This window comes from Bactrocera tryoni, unplaced genomic scaffold (assembly GCF_016617805.1).
Source record: "Bactrocera tryoni isolate S06 unplaced genomic scaffold, CSIRO_BtryS06_freeze2 scaffold_119, whole genome shotgun sequence".
In the NCBI taxonomy this organism is placed as follows: domain Eukaryota; kingdom Metazoa; phylum Arthropoda; class Insecta; order Diptera; family Tephritidae; genus Bactrocera; species Bactrocera tryoni.
Genome location: NW_024395833.1, coordinates 20,714 through 33,385, shown reverse-complemented (window position 1 = coordinate 33,385; position 12,672 = coordinate 20,714). Strand labels below are relative to the sequence as shown.

Sequence of the window (12,672 nt, the reverse complement as noted above, 5' to 3'; positions counted from 1 at the left end):
GTCCGGATGTACCAAGGATATTTCGCTAGTCCTTCTTACAATTCGAAAATCGAAATTTCAAGCGTTTTGAATTATTAGAGACTTTTCACTGATACAGTAAAACCTGTCTAAGTTAGACGCCTGCGGTTCATCACTTTTTTTTCCAACTTACGCGAGTGTCCATGTTATAAAGAAATGATTCTTTTCTTATTTTATTGACTTTATTTTAAAAACTAGTTAAAAAAAACGTACATTAAATTCAACATATAAGTGTGTAAAAGAAAAACAAAAATTAACACATTTTAGAATACGGATATACATATGTACAACTTATGTTTTAGAAAAATAAGCATCTATTTCAGTTTGTTTTAAATTTGATAAGCTTATATTTTGTTCCAATTTCGTTTTTAACTTTAAAAACTGCGGCAGCAAAGTTGATTGATGTGCTGATACATAAAGAATGACTTCTTTCATGTTTGATAAAGCTTCTTTTGCAGTGGGAAGATTATAGTTTTCAGTGCACTCATCTTCACTTTCACTTGAAGAAGTTCCTTGGGAGATGTGTATTAAATCCTCTACCACGTTTTTAAAAATAGTTTCATGGGAATCACCCACCTGTTCATGTATATCTATCGATTTATCCATATTTTCCACAACTATGGGCGATACTAATTCATTTCGAATTTGTTCAGAATAGTTGTGATTTATCAAACTTCCATAATTCAGATTTTCTTGCCGTGGACATTACAGTAAATCGTGGCAAGGAAATCCAGCATGTTGAAAGCATTTTCTTATTACAAGAGGGTCTAATTCGTCTCACGAAGAAACCAACCATCGAATAGCATCCAAAACAGAAATTATTTTCGACAATTCACTTGCATTGTTGCATTCGTCAAGGTGTGTTATCAGAGAAAGCATCATTTTTGATCTATATTTTGTTTTTACATTTTGAATAATTCCTTGGTCGAGAGGTTGTATTTCTGCCGTTGGGTTTGGTGGCAGAAATTTTACAAACACATTTGAATATTCATTTATTAAACTGTGGTTTGTAGCGTTGTCAATGAACAAAATAATTTTTCTATTTTGCTTCTTCATTTGGTCATTGATAGAACTAAGCCAATGCTGGGAAATTACACTTGTCATCCAAGCCTTTTTATTGTGAGCCGATTGCACAATAAAATTTTGAGTGTCGATTTTATTTCGATGAAAAGCTCGCGGCTTCGCAGCGTTACCTATAATCAACGGCATTAACTTTTCTCTTGTACTGCTGCAGCAAAACAATACGCTCAGTCTTTCTTTCGCCAGTTTACCTCCTTTAAAAACTGCGCCTTTTGCAACGAGACTTCGAGTAGGTAATTGACGATAAAACAATCCAGTTTCATCCGCATTTAACTGATTCTCAGGTAAATAATTGTTTAAAAGTGTTGGTGGTTTTTCTTTCCAATCTGAGGCAGCTTTAAGATCTACATTCGCTCCTTCACCACTTAAAGCTTTAAATTGAATGTTATGTCTCAAGCGGAAAGATTCTAACCACCCATTGCTTGCTCTAAAGTTCTCTATTTGTAACTCAGAAGCCAATAGCTTAGCCTTTTCTTGAATTATTGGGCCACTGATCGGAATATTCTTAGACCTGCATTTTTCAACAAACGATTTCACCCCCTCATTTATTTTTTCAAAATCAGTTATACGCGTTTTTCTTTTGCGTTCCGGATCGGGGTTGCTTTCTAATACTTTTATAATATGTTCCTTTTTATGTTTAATATTAGCGATTGTTGATTTGGAAACTCCATATTTTTCTGCCAATTTCCTTATAGATAAACTTTTATTGGCCGGTTAATTCAATATCTCACTTTTAATTTTCAGAGATAACTCCACTGGTTGTTTTCTTTTTGACATGATTGCAACAACTGATCAAATATGCTTAATTGTGTCATAGCTAATCCAGAAAATTTGATGCATACATAATTTCGCAAAAATAACGGCATTGCAACGTTTGAAAAATTTCATTGACGCCGAAATACAAATATGTACATTTGTGTGTAATATACATAGGTATAGTACATAAGTAAACAGCATACAAATATGCATACATATTAAATGTATTGTCCAAGATATAAAAGGATTTTAATGCTTGCTGTTTAAAAATTGAGACAAATTTTGTCCAACTTCCAAGATAGACAGTGTCCAAATTAAGTAGTGAATATATGGATATTTTGTACTATATTATTTTGGTACAGAACTTTTTGTCCAATTTGAGCGAGTGTCCAAGTTGTAAGGGTGTCCAACTTTACAGGTTTTACTGTATTAGGATTTTCGAATAATTTTTATACTGTTTCATTAATAAATTTGAGGTAGAAATGAATTGTACCTGTGAAGTTTTTTAGCTTGCTGATTGTGGAAGAGCGAGGATAATCTAAGATTACTTAAATCTGTCATGGTCGGAAATAGTAAGCCTAAGAACTTCGCCTCTTTTCGCCTAATCAGATTTTTGTTGTGTTAATGAATAATCCCTAGCGTTGAAGACACTGAAAGACAACTCAAAAATGTTCATAATAGGTTTCATTATAATACATCTTTTGTGACCAGTGGGTATTTTTTACCATTGTTCTTCGTGAAAATTTTACACAACGTTGGGGATATTCGAGCAAGCAAATAATTGCACCAATATTGGATGATCTTCCTAATATCGTATCTTAATATACCATTTACATCAATTGGTAGACTTTAATTGTGTCTTCGCAATAGTTTAATAGTTTCAACTAATTCATTCACAGAACGTTTTTATAGTATTGCAACATGTTTCTATATAATAGGAATAGTTTTGTTCACTTAACTGTTTGTGGATAGATACAGGGTTAAATATGTATAAAGGATTAGGGTGACGAAACGAGTTGAAATGCGCATGGCTGTCTGTCGATTCGTCCGTCTGTGGGCAAAATCGGGCCATTGTCACGCCTAAAAAACGCAATTAAGCAAAAACAATTACATAAAGTGCCATGACTAAGCACTTGATGAAAATATAGAACTGTAATTTGGCACAAGACATCGCAATAACAAAAACTGGGAGTGGCCCTGCCGTCCAATTGGTTTAATGTAAATACCTCCCACAAAAACCAAATTAGCCCAGGACAAATCACTTAAGCATCCTTACCAACACTAAAAACGGATGAAACCAGAAGACAAACCCCGTCCACTTCCCATGTAATAGTCTGTCAAAAACTATTAAAAGTGTGGTAAATCAAGAACTAAATACGCCAGAGATATTTAATTTTACACTCGAGATGGTATGAGAGCCTTTATGGGAGCTGGGGTAAAAATTCGGCGAACGTCAACAGCTGTGCACTCTTATAGAAGATTGTACCTTCTCTATTTAGTTTTGCAGCTCGAATTACAGGACTAGATTGAAAAAGTTGCACGATAGGAAGTCGCTTCTCTCGTTTGGTTTCGAACGGCTCGGAGTTATTCCAACTGGAAGAATAGTCGCTACTCGTCATAATTTTTCAGTAGAAGCAATATTCCTTGCAACTGAGTGGGACGATTTACGCCAGGTCGATCTCGCTGATCCTCGCTTAATCCCAATTTTGGGATTAAAAACTGAAAATCTATTTTCAATCCAAAATGTTTGAATTTGACAGATGAAAATGTATTGAGTTAAAATTAAGACAAAATAGGAACATTTGTTTTCGATTTTTTTCTTTCTAGTGTAGAAATCAAGAAGAAATTGATAAAACTTTGTACTAATAATTCCTTAAAGTATTCCACCTTATGACCAAAAATTGTCCAAATCTAACCAAAACTTTCAAACCCCCAAATACCGGAACTGTGGACTGAATTATTTATTGTTGACTTTTGATTGAAATTATCGGTGAAAATTCAGAGAAAATCATCGCCTGATAATAGTATCTCTGTGTACTAAAAATGGCTTGAATTTGGTCAATACTTCTGTGACCCCCATATACCTAATATAAAGGTTTTCGAACATTCTTTAGTATGTGGCATTTTAATAATTTGTGTTACGCACAAAAATAGATAAAATGGGGGTAAGTTGCAAAAGTATGTTTGATTACACACAAACTTCCTTCGGGTTATTATTCGATTCAAAGAAGCTTAAATATAATAACAAAAGTTTTAATTTGTCTTAAAAAATATTTTGACCACGTGACCGTGGCGCTGGAGCGAATCGGTGGACTCAATCGAGTCTTCTTCGATACTCCGATCTACAGCAGCAATAGCGTATTCGGTGAGCATCCAATTCTCACAACAGCCGCTTCTACGCAAAGGAATTGACCCGGATTTTATCCGGCCAACGGCAGTTATTACGGTGATCTAACCCCGTTTAGATCAATAAGTTTAAGTTTAAGTTTGTCGTCACTGGAGCAAAGCCTTGCAGCAGGGTTGCTCCGTATCCTCCTGACTCGTGCTGGCATTGACTCCAACCGGGGCCCGCGGGATTTTTTCTGTTGCGTTTGCGCTAAAAGGCTTCATCCAACCTCCACCTGCTCATGCTTTAAGACGCAGGAAGTGGACCACAAGTTACGTGGTCCCATGTTGTCAACGCACTACTGCGACCTTAGCCTCTGCGACTGTGCAACCTGCACCTAGTTCGGGCACTGCGCCGCCACTCCATCCGAGTGGCCAATGGAGGACTTCGACGGTCCATTGGAGCTTCCAACAGGCAACATGACTCCCATTGCGATTTGCCTCCCCAACCAACAACACAATGCGACAACCGCCCCTGCGGGTTCTACAGCTGCAACTACACGCCACTCCCTCACTCCCAGAATCACTCACGGACACCCGCGACAAAACCGCATCTCACAATTCATTTATGAACGGGGAACGCGTATCGATAGCTGCGGTCCAAGAAACCACACTAAAGAGCTGCTCAGATCTTCTGAGTTGTGCCGGTTTCAACGTTTTACGTAAAGATCGCGAGCGAGATAATAGTGATAATATCGTCTAACCGATGGAGACATCGACCGCAACGATACTACCTTAGAATGTAGCGTCAGGAATGTCAGACCTCGAAATATTATAACAATAATATATACATCCCCCAGTTACATGTAGCCCTATAGGATATCACCCGAATATGGGTGCGCTACTTCGTGGTGAAAACCGTTTGGTACTAGGAGACTTTAATGCATTGGCATTCTTGCCTAACAAACGATCGGGGGGGATGGAGCTGACGGAACAGATTGACGTTCCGACATTCTGCACAATGAATGACGAAGCCCCCAACTGAGTTATGAGCACCTGTTATAGCTCGCCCGATATTACCACTGCTAGTGGTGGTCTGATAAATAGCATAACCTGGCGACCTATGCTATCTCTCGCATCAGATTATCTGCCCATAATTATCTCAATCGAGAAACCTCCCGATTTTGTTTCTGTGGACAACCGCACATTCGTCAACTTTAATAAAGCTAACTATGTCGGCTTCACAGAATTTATTGAGAGCACCTTCAACGCTCTGCCCATTCCTACGGACGGGTGATCGCAGTAGCTACTGCTCGCTTCAACCCGGCTTTAGCTAATGAGCGCGACACCTTACGCCATACCGATCCCGTGGATCTCCGAATAAGGGGTCTCAATTTAGAGATGCGGCGATTGGTAAACCAGCTCTACTCCTATCGTCCGATAACTCTTCTCTCCCCAGTAGTGAAGACAATTGAAGCCTTGTTACTACCGACCTTCACTCACATCCTGACTCTAGCAAACCACCAGCATGGGTTCCGAATAGTGCACAGTACCACCACAGCACTTAGCGTCTTAAACGCGCAGATAGTTCGTGACCTTAACCAGAAACCACCCTGGGAGAGAACAAGGCTACTGCAGGACATTGAACAAACTACGCTTCCTCCAGGAATGAAGAGGTGGACCATAAACTACCTGAGCGGTCGTCAGTCATCCGCACTGTTTCGAGGAGAAAAATCTGAACTGAGAAGAATTAAACAAAGGGGGTTCCGCAGAGTAATGTCATCTCCCATCTAATGTTTAACTTTTATATCTCGAAGCTCCCACAGTCACCAGAGACAGTTTCCATAACCTTGTATGCTGATGATTGCACGATATTGACCTCGGGCAATGGAATCGAAGGCATGTGTTCAAAAATAAACGGCTATTTCTCCAACCTTACTCGCTTCTTCTCTACACGAAAGCTTACACTCTCCCACCAAATCCACAGCAACTATATTTACAGACTGGACGAAGGAGTACAGACTTGACCTTAATATTGCAGCCGATGGCGTCAAGATTCCGACTGTCAATAATCCTAAGATTTTAGTTTTAACTTTTGATAGTCTATGCTCCTTCACTCCTCATACGACCGCGATTTATTTATTGAACTCGGATTCCAGAACTTCGCCGACAAAATTCTTGCCTTGCCGTAAATTCTGTTACAAACATTTTTACTTATATACGTATATTGCCTTCAATATTTCGGGATTTGACAACCTTTTGTTGCAATCTGGCAACTCACACCTTTATCGTAAAGTTTGACATTTTTGATGTTATATATATATACGTCTACAGTCGATGACAGAAAGAGAAGAGTCGAACCAATTTACCCTTAGAAAACAGAAACTTATGTCATGAGAAATGTATAGTATATAGGGTTTGTCCGGAATGTAATAGGACTGTTTTTTTCCGCCGCGACTGTACTTCGGAGCGTGCGCGCACCGACTTGGTAGAGGACGTTCCTAGCTAACGAAACGAGCGGCTGGAGAATCAGGGCAAACAAGTTTGCTCGTCGTGTTTCTGTGAGAGGTGCAAGCCGAAAATGCAGCGTTCGTCGGAGTAGAGGTACGCGATTAAATTCTGACTCTGCGTCAAGAAAATGTGTGAAAGTGACCCCCACTTTTTGAATAACGTAATCACAGCAGACGAGTCATGGATCATTTTTAGATGACAGAAGGGATCCAAGCAGCATGCACCTCGGCTCTGAAGACTGCAGAGAGTGCTTTCCGTGACGTCGTCAATGCTTGGAAATCGTGCTGGCAGCGCTGCATCGATGCAGAAAGGGCCTATTTTGAAAGTTTTTTAAAGAATTGTAACTGTATTGACCAAATCAATGTCAAGACTTAAACGGGATGATCTCTACATAAAAATGGTTTGAGGGCTGGTGTTAAAGCATGGCTAACTATTTTCATATAAAGTTTTGTACATCACTTATTTCATAGTATATACATTAAAAAAGGAGATGAACTCCGTTTAAAATAACGGTCTGTACTTGTAACAGAATTTACGGCAAGACTAAGTATTGTATATAATAACGAATATTAAGAAGTCGATGTCCACATCTCATCGTCCATATGAGGTCGTCTTCTCCCAAGTGGGATGCTAAATGGAATGATATGCTAGTATATTTATGAAACTGCTTGAAAATATGTGGTGAAGAATACCTGAGCATTGTCAAAATTAATACAATCAGCTCGTCCCTTTCTAAGTTCCAATACATAATGATTTTCCATTTGACTTTAAACCGTACAGGTTAGTTGAAATGTATAACATTTTAAGTAAATGGGCTAGTTTCCTTGAAAATTATGTGGTTTACCGCTGAATATGAATGAAATTTGTCTATATCTAGGTCTAAATCTAGTATTCCTAATATATGATCCTCTGGGTGACGTTTTTTACATAAACCCAATATATTTGGTTGAGTTTATATCACATATTGCTCATTTAAGTATGAGTTTAATATAATTTCTGTTGAGGCGAAGCAAAATATACCATATTCACTGTCACGGCCACAATGCGCCATTAATCGAAAACCTGTAAAATGCCATAACTAAGCTGCAAATTAAGATACGAAATTGTTATTTAATAGAGGGAGTAGCAGAGGTGAGAGACAAATGTGGGCTTAATATTTTTAAAAAGCGGGAGGGCCCGATTATAAATGTGGGATAATCACAAAGACTCGATTTTATCGACATCGTATAAGGTGCAACGATGTAAGTATAATATTCAGTGACGTAATGAAAAATGAAGCAAAATGATGCAGTGTGCAGCATACAACAACCACTCGTGGTCACCGTGCTGAAACAGGATGAAATTATCATTTGGGATGAATGTACCATTGCACAAATATTCGGTTGAAGGATATAAAACATAACAACACACTACTTGGCACCACTCTCCTTTCAGATATATTCAGACAGACACTTCCCGGTTTTTCACTTTTAACTTATGCTATAGAAATAACGATTGCTTTAAATTGTCACAATGTCAAACGTTGTCCGTTTGTGGCTTAGTTTTGGGTACACATTGTTTTTCCCATGGATAACTTTATGTGACATGCATTCGACTGCCAAAATATTGTACACTATTGCGTTGAGAGATTAAGCTTATCTTATATTAGCTATAAATAAATGTAATTTAATCAACATTTCATCGTCATCATTCCTCTTTCAATTATAATTACATCCATTTTTAAAAACATTAAAAAAATAATAATTTTTCAGAAACTTTGTCCATCAATTTTTTATTAAAATATCACATTTTGACTAACTTGAATGGTTTAAAGTCAGGTGGATAGACGGAAATCATACTTGGGGGCAGAGAAAAGGACAGGCTGATTGCATTAATTTGAACATGGCTCAGGTATACTTGAAATCGTATTTTCAAGGAATGCTCTGAATAAACAACTCACGCACCGACCGACTAATTCTTCATAAAGTTTGTTAGAAAAACAAAATCATTATATGAAGTACATTGGGATTCGGGGTAATTCTTCATAAAGTTTGTTAGAAAAAAAATCATTATATGAAGTACATTGGGATTCGGGGTAGTGTCCGCCCGATTTTTATCTATTTTTGCCAATACCACATATTAATAAAATGTTCCCTGGGTTTCATTAAGGTACTCTACATACCTTCACTAACTTTTGGAGCAAAGACAGTCACGTGCTCGAAAATTCTGGTGTTATCCATTTTATGCACAATGATACACTGTTATGAGTAAAACATGCTCTTTCATTTTCATATTGGCCGATATACATATCTGTCACACATTGACCGATACTTGCAATAAAAAGTCAACTATATGTACTGGGGTACAATTATTCGGTTTATTTGGATTTGGACAAATACATTACATTAATTTAAATTTTCGTACTGTAATATAGGAATATCAGAAGAAAGTCGCATATATGTGAAATCTTCAAAAAGTGGGGTTTTGCGCAATAGCTGTGATAAAGCAGCTTTTTCGAACTTTTGATTTTGCTGCAGATGACAGATATTTAGGATGTTGTGGAATCCAAGACTGAATTGCTTAGCTGTCAGAATTGCAAACCACTTCTGATTTTCAATGGTGTCACAGAATCTGTTAGGTTTTTTTTGGAAGCAATCCTATTATAGTTCTTAATGAGTTCCGAATTAAAGAAAGGTTTTAAGAGATAATATTTATCGAATGAATAAAGACGAATTTGGGTGTTAAATAACGTTTATTACGTTTTGTAAATGTAATATCTTTAAATATCCGGATTTTTTTTTCCAAAAACTCAATTGTTTAAATGACTTAAGCATCTCCCCGCATGTATACCCCACTCTACCTGATAAAAACTGGCGCACCCTAGCAAGACAGCTTAATACACCACATCCGATTGCACCATACACTTACATCACCACACCTGTACCCACTCAACAAAAAGGATGGACATCGGGATGGGACTTTCAATTCGTTCTAAGCAATTCGACACGTCAATTCGCTACCAATTTTCGATTCTACACTGCACCGCGTCAACATCTTGCTCCTCTAACGCGATTGTCCAGTTCAACCTCGATCCGCGGCATCTCGATCGCCAGCATCGGCAAATCATTTCTCGGAATTGAAATCTCACCAGCTATCCTGTCGATATGTATAACTAACTTTATAAAATATAAATTTATGTTATAAATAAACGTTAAAAAGATTGTGCATTTTAGATCCATACTCATTTTTATTTACCATTAGTGAAAGTGATTAGATTAGATTACTTTTGTTTGCTAATTTGGCAGTAAATTGTTCATCGATAATTAATACATTTCGTGTTTTATACTTATGTTTTTCTCTATAGAAATAAAGATAAATAAATTCGTAATAATAAAATAACTTATTTCTTACCTTACATTTCAAATCTGTGAGCGACTATCTTGCTTTGTTTCTCATAGCAAAACCGATAAAATTGGTTTCCGTTATACCCAAAACCCATACAAATTCTGTTTCGAATATCAAATCAATAATATCTTAATTCATGACACCTCCTACTTTTTTTGATCGGTTTCAATTCTGATTCCGCAACTATCAGATTCCACAACACCCCTGATTATTTTTTCCAACAGTTTGCATTAAGCCTACTGCGCAGTTTGATTTACCGAAAAAGCCCTATATCACTGTCGCATTTAGTTATTGATTTCAATTAGCCTGCATGGATTAGGAAATACGTACATTAAATATCTTAAGAGGACTGGGCTACCAACTCTTTTAAATTTTTAATTTTTAGCTTACAGTTGCCTTTTACCACTTTTGCCAATTTACAGTTCCATATCATTATTTAGCGCTTAGTTATGGCACTTCACAGATTTCGATGGTATGTTTGTGAGCATGGTAGGGACCCGGTTACGACCCTGTCCATTTTTACTCAAGTTGCAGACGGCCAGGCAGATATACGAATTTCTACTCGTCTCGTCATTTTTATATATACATACACAACTGTTAGGTGAACAAAACTATTATACTCTGTAGCAGTTTTTGATGGATTTTAGGTCGAGTGAGTTGTCCGCCAAAGGTAATATATCGACATCCAAGTTGTTAAAGAAATCAGTCGTTCGTCGGGAGGTATGGTGGGCGTCCCATCTTGTATTGGGTTGCTGGAGGGTTCAGTGTTGCCAAATATGGTACAAAAACATGTTGAAGTACATTGATGTATGGCTCACTATTCATTCAAAATAAATTGGTTCAGGACCTTCATCCGATATGCAGCTTCAAATCATTACAGTTCTCCGCATAACGTTCACACGGTCTTCGTCGCACAAATTGGATGGCTTCTGTTACTGCTTCTTGTCGGAGTTCGTCAGTAAAGAGAATCTTTGTAAGAAGAAAAATCATGTTAATTAGCAGGGTAACTTTAAATGAGAAACTTTCATAACTTTTTATGGTTCGGTTTCTTCCACTACGCCACTCAATTTATCTCTTATGAGTCAGAAATCACAAATGCTAACTCCAAGTGAAGTCAACATGTCAATATGATTTCATATTTAAGTCCCGCTGATTGCAACGGTACATTTTTTTATATTTGACCCGTTCAGTATCGGACAAAACAGTTGCAGAGCGAGAGAGTTGTAGAGCAAAGTTCTAGATTTTTTTTGTCTTACACTGCCATTTTTCCTTCGAATTGCTTTTTGTTTCTTGTTTTTAAATTTACAGCATTGAATTTGAATTAATTAAAACATTTACTGAGCTTAATTTCTGTTCTGAAATTTTGCGAAAACACATTTCTATTTTAAATATATATTAAATATTGATGATTATAATAACAGAACTTCTCAAAAAGAAATTTCTATAAAGTACATAATTCACAAGTCATCAAGCTTTCGAATAATTTCAAACTTTATTAGGAATAAAACTGTCGAAGTAGTGCATCGTGGACACCGACCAAGAAAAACTGATGAAAAAACTGACATCTCAATTATAAGAGAGGTAAAAAAATATCCATTTTAAAGCGCTCCGCAATTGGTAAAGGAGCTTGGGTTACCAATCTTCTCAAGAACGGTCGTTCATAGCCTAAATAACGCTGATTTACACAGTTACCGATCTGCGAAGAAACCGCTTATTAGCAAACGTAACCAACTAAAACGATTGTGTTCGCTAAAAATCATCTAGAATGGCCAATAAGCAAGTGGGGAAACTGTTCTTTTTAGTGATAAGTCCAAATTTAATTTGGTAGGAAGTGATGGCGTGAGTTTCATTCAACGCCCACGAAACAAGCGTCTTAAAAATTTCTATTGTCTAAAAACAGTCAAACATAGTTGCTATATTATGGTCTGGGGATACTTTTGTGCTTCTGGTTTGGGGCCGCAACATCGTATTAATGGTAGCATGGATCGGTACGTTTACAGAGACATTATGGAATCCATAATGTTGCCACATGCCGATTGGGAAATGCCACTTAAGCGGGTCTTCCACCAGGGCAACGACCCGAAGCATATCCCATATAAAATTTATGGGAAGTTATAAAAAAAAAGAATTGATCGTAGTAATGTGCCAAATACTGATCAGTTTTTTCAAAAGGCCCTCGAGACATGGAGAAATATACCCCAAACCATAGTGGATAATGCCGCTGCGATGCAAAGCAGTTATTGAGAGTAATGAGTTTTCTACAAAATACTAAGTTTTTCTTTTATTTTATTAAAAATAGTGAACCGTTTTCTTTGAGTGGCAATTGTTTTGTCTTATTGAATATAGATGTTATATCGATTAAATATTGATGATTATCTATGTACTATTATACATTATTAAACAAATAAACTGAAAAAATGTCATTAAATTTGCTTTGTTTACTTTAATTAACATCCAATATAATGAAAATAGTAAGGCTCTAATTATTTTCTGTGTAATCGACAGTATTTTCATTATGATATTTCAGTTGCAAATGTTTTGTCCGATACTGTAGTAACATGTAGTGCACAGCCCACTTTAGGGGGGGAGGGGGGTGGC

At 37.0% G+C, this 12,672-nt stretch overlaps 1 protein-coding gene across 2 annotated transcripts in view; it reads left to right on the top strand.

The window, feature by feature from the left end:
- Nucleotides 1–12,672, top strand: part of LOC120779970 (wiskott-Aldrich syndrome protein family member 3) — a 100,533-nt gene that overhangs the window by 74,912 nt on the left and 12,949 nt on the right. The gene's annotated exons all lie outside the window — the stretch shown is intronic.